The sequence below is a fragment of the Athene noctua genome, unplaced genomic scaffold (assembly GCF_965140245.1).
Source record: "Athene noctua unplaced genomic scaffold, bAthNoc1.hap1.1 HAP1_HAP1_scaffold_125, whole genome shotgun sequence".
Lineage (NCBI taxonomy): Eukaryota > Metazoa > Chordata > Aves > Strigiformes > Strigidae > Athene > Athene noctua.
The window spans coordinates 150001-155000 of NW_027437602.1; positions in this window are offsets into that span (position 1 = coordinate 150001).

Sequence of the window (5000 nt, forward strand, 5' to 3'; positions counted from 1 at the left end):
ACCCGCATCGCGGGCTCCGGCTTAGGGCCAGAGAGCAAAGGAACCGAGGCGCCGACCAACCTCGCTCACAGCACCGTGCAGACCTCCCCTTCACTGAGCCCGGCTGGTACAAACCAGGGACGCCAGGAGCAGACCGGACACCGCAGGCCGCCCCCACGTATGGCATCTGCACCAGGAAAAAAAGAAAGCGGAAAAGAGGACCGAGGCGCCGCCGCCTCGCCTTACCATCATCCGGCTTCTCAGGGGACCAGAGTGGTGGGGGGGGGGGGTAGCCGCTGAAGGCTCGAGACACCCCACCACGGCCATCTGCACCCGGCTGCCAGCCAACACCGGCGGCCAAAAACGTACCGTGCTGTGCCCATGTCACGGGCTCCGGCTTAGGGCCGAGAGAGCAAAGGACCCGAGGAGTCGACTAGCCTTCGCTCACAGCACCGTGCAGACCTCCCTTCACCGAGCCCGGCCGGTAGAAACCAGGGACGCCGAGAGCCGGCCGGACACCACAGGCCGCCCCGCACGTATGGCATACGATACCGGCAACGAAAGGAGTAAACCAAGAACCAGGGAGGCGCCGCCGCCTCTCGCCTTACCATCGTCGGGCTCTCGGGGGGCCGGGGGGGGGGCCACCCACCGGTGGCTCGAGACACACCCCCCCCGGGCCGTCTGCATCCAGCTGCCGGCCACCGCGACCAGCCAAAACCGTGGCGTGCCCATGCCACGGGCTCCGGCTTAAGGCCGGCAAACAAAGGGAGCAGGTGCCGCCGCCGCCACCTCTCCTCCCATCCCCAAGGCCCCCTCAAGGAGCTGGGCAACAGCCCCCGACGGGCTGGAACCGTACGGAGCACCGCTGTGTCAACACACATACCGGCGCTCCCCCCCTCCGCCATCATCGGGCTCTCGGGGGACCGGGGGGGGACGGGGGTAACCACCCACGGTAGTCTCACAGCTCGGCTCCCCCCCCCCAGTATCCAGCGTTCAAGTGCCGCCAGCCGCCTCCGGCCACCGGTCTTCGGCCTCTCCCGTGCACCTCTGCCCGTCCTTTTCTCACCACTCGGCAGCGACCGCCCCAACGCCGCCCGGCTTCGTGCCGTTCGGCATCTCTCTGGGTGCTCTCGGTTCCGTGCACGCTCGCCTGACAGAGCACCGGCTTGAGAACCGTGCCCAATTCCCCGGGGGAAACCACCGTCTGCGGCCGCCCAGCATTCCACTTGGCCGGCTAAGCCGCGTGCCCTCGCTCGGTGGCGCTTGTCTGGAGCAGAGACGCCTCGTGCCCCTATATAAGGAGAATATGGGTCCGCGCCGGAAAGGGGCGCTTAAAGGCAGTGTCTGCCTGCCAGCGGGGGAGGCGCTGCAGAGACGCCGCCTCTTACGATGACCTAACTGGAGGCAGCGCGAAACAGCGACCCCTTGGAGGAACTGCCGGAGCCAACAGGTCTGCCCGCGCTCTAAGTCCCGACGGAGCCGGGTAGACCTGGCAGCCCTTTCTACGGACGCTGAGCCGGCCGCCGGCAACGTGGAGCCGGGTACACCTAGCGGCCACCGCCGGTCGCCTCGGAGGTGGGTAGACCTGACGGCCGCCTCACGCCCCGGAGGCGGGTAGACCTGACGGCCGCCTCACGCCCCGGAAGCGGGTAGACCTGACGGCCGCCACACGCCGCGGAGGCGGGTAGACCTGACGGCCGCCACACGCCCCGGAGGCGGGTAGACCTGACGGCCGCCTCACGCCCCGGAAGCGGGTAGACCTGACGGCCGCCTCACGCCCCGGAGGCGGGTAGACCTGACGGCCGCCTCACGCCCCGGAAGCGGGTAGACCTGACGGCCGCCTCACGCCCCGGAGGCGGGTAGACCTGACGGCCGCCTCACGCCCCGGAGGCGGGTAGACCTGACGGCCGCCTCACGCCGCGGAAGCGGGTAGACCTGACGGCCGCCTCACGCCCCGGAGGCGGGTAGACCTGACGGCCGCCTCACGCCCCGGAGGCGGGTAGACCTGACGGCCGCGTCGCGCCCCGGAGGCGGGTAGACCTGACGGCCGCCTCGCGCCCCGGAGGCGGGTAGACCTGACGGCCGCCACACGCCCCGGAGGCGGGTAGACCTGACGGCCGCCTCACGCCCCGGAGGCGGGTAGACCTGACGGCCGCCTCACGCCGCGGAGGCGGGTAGACCTGACGGCCGCCTCACGCCCCGGAAGCGGGTAGACCTGACGGCCACCACACGCCGCGGAGGCGGGTAGACCTGACGGCCGCCACACGCCCCGGAGGCGGGTAGACCTGACGGCCGCCACACGCCGCGGAGGCGGGTAGACCTGACGGCCGCCTCACGCCCCGGAAGCGGGTAGACCTGACGGCCGCCTCACGCCCCGGAGGCGGGTAGACCTGACGGCCGCCTCACGCCCCGGAAGCGGGTAGACCTGACGGCCGCCTCACGCCCCGGAGGCGGGTAGACCTGACGGCCGCCTCACGCCCCGGAGGCGGGTAGACCTGACGGCCGCCTCACGCCGCGGAAGCGGGTAGACCTGACGGCCGCCTCACGCCCCGGAGGCGGGTAGACCTGACGGCCGCCTCACGCCCCGGAGGCGGGTAGACCTGACGGCCGCGTCGCGCCCCGGAGGCGGGTAGACCTGACGGCCGCCTCGCGCCCCGGAGGCGGGTAGACCTGACGGCCGCCACACGCCCCGGAGGCGGGTAGACCTGACGGCCGCCTCACGCCCCGGAGGCGGGTAGACCTGACGGCCGCCTCACGCCCCGGAGGCGGGTAGACCTGACGGCCGCCTCACGCCGCGGAGGCGGGTAGACCTGACGGCCGCCTCACGCCCCGGAGGCGGGTAGACCTGACGGCCGCCACACGCCCCGGAGGCGGGTAGACCTGACGGCCGCCACACGCCCCGGAGGCGGGTAGACCTGACGGCCGCCTCACGCCCCGGAGGCGGGTAGACCTGACGGCCGCCACACGCCCCGGAGGCGGGTAGACCTGACGGCCGCCACACGCCGCGGAGGCGGGTAGACCTGACGGCCGCCTCACGCCGCGGAGGCGGGTAGACCTGACGGCCGCCTCACGCCCCGGAGGCGGGCAGACCTGTCGGCCGCTTCACGCCCCGGAGGCGGGTAGACCTGGCGGCCGCGTCGTGCGAGACATTTTTGTTTCGATAGATGCCAATGAAATCCGAAAAAAAATAAATGAAAAGGGAAATTTTTTTTCTTAACGCACCCCCGCACCCCCGCGCCCCGCCGCGCTCTCATGTGCACGCAGCACCAGCCCCCCCACCCCCCCGCCCCGACCCGTTGGCTGCCATGCAGTCGCTGGCATCATTCGCTGCCCGCCCCCTCGGCCGCCAGTCAGCCCCTCTGCGCCGCGCCACTCCGCGCCGCACGGCGCCGCCCGCCACTCCCCCCCCCCGCTTCCCGCGGCTGCCAGGGGACCCGGCAGAAGCGGCGACGTTCCCCGCACCTCACCCCCAACGGAGACGCCCGTCTCGCTGGAGCGAGTTCGCATCGGGAACCGGGCGCTTTTCGCCGGGTCGGGGTCCCGGCGCTGCCGGGCGGTCCTCGGCTTCAGCTTTTGGTTTCGCAGCGTGGGTTTAGCTTTAGTCTCGGGGGAGGGGGGGTGGGGGGGGGGGTGGGGGTGCGTGTGTGTGTTTTTATTTTGTTTCTTTCCCCCCGCCTTTCGCTGTGCCGCAGAGGCGTGGGCACCGGGCGCCCTTCACCGGGTCCGGGTCCGGGTCCGGGTCCGGGTCCGGGTCCCGGCGTTGCCAGGCGCTCGCTGGCATTCGCGTTTAGGTTTTTTTCGACGGGGTTGGGGTGGGGGGGTGGGAAGGGGGCTCCCGGGCTTTATGTGTGGGAATAGGGGGTGTGGGGGTGTGTGCGCGCGTGTGTGTGTGTGTGTGTGTGTTGTTCGGATTGTTGTTTTGTTGTTTGTTCCCCCCCCCCCCCCCCCCCCGCCGCGACACACACGAGCTCGGACACACACGCAGAGACACAGAGAGAGAGAGAGAGAGAGAGAGAGAGAGCGCGCGCGCGCGAGAGAGAGACACAGGCGCGCACACACACACACGCACACACAGACACAGACACACACACACACACACACGCACGCACGCACGCGCACACACACAGACACCCCCAGCCCCCCACCCCCCCCAGCCCCCCGACCCCCACCGTCGCCCGCGCGCCCGAAGAGCCGTTGGTCCCCGCCCCACCGCTGCAACTCCGGAGCTGCAGGGCGGTGGGTGCGGCCGCCAACCGACCGCAGCCTCCTCGGCGCCGCGGAGCACTACGGCTGGGGGGTGGGGGATCGGGGGCGGTTTCTGTTACACCACCACCACCACCACCACCACCACCCGCCCTCGCTGCTCTCCCTCCCACCCCTTCGGCGTTCGTTTGGCTTTCAACCCGCGGCGGGAACGGAGCAGGCGGGCAGGAGGGCGGGCGGCCGAGCGACCGACTGAGGAAGGCGGGGAGCCGGGCCGCGGGCACGGCGCGGCAGGGACTCGGCAGCTGCGGGGGCTCAGCGTCCAAAACACGCGCCACCCATCATCGCCGCCGCCGGCGGGAGGCCCCTCCGGGCCCCCCGGCACGGAGGCGGCGGCGGCGACGCCGCTGGGTCCTAAGGTCTCCCGCCTTCCTTCCCTGGAGCGGCCAATGTGCTGCTGCTGGTGGAAAGCGGGCCGGAGGTAGGGGGCGGCCGGTCTCCTCGCGAACCCCGGGGGTGGCAGGGGGCGGCCGGTGTCACGGTGGACCTGGTGGCGGGAGGGGTGGGGGTTGGGGGGGGGTCGGCAGGGGGGTCGACAGAGCTCGTTGCGGCGGTGGGGGGGCGGGGGGGGGGGGGGGGTGGTGGGGGGGTGGTGTTGGTGGGGAGCGGTTTCTGTTGTTACACACACACCCCCGCCCCGTCGCTGCTCTCCCTCCCACCCCTTCGGCGTTCGTTTGGCTTTCAACCCGGGGCGGGAACGGAGCAGGCGGGCAGGAGGGCGGGCGGCCGAGCGACCGACTGAGGAAGGCGGGGAGCCG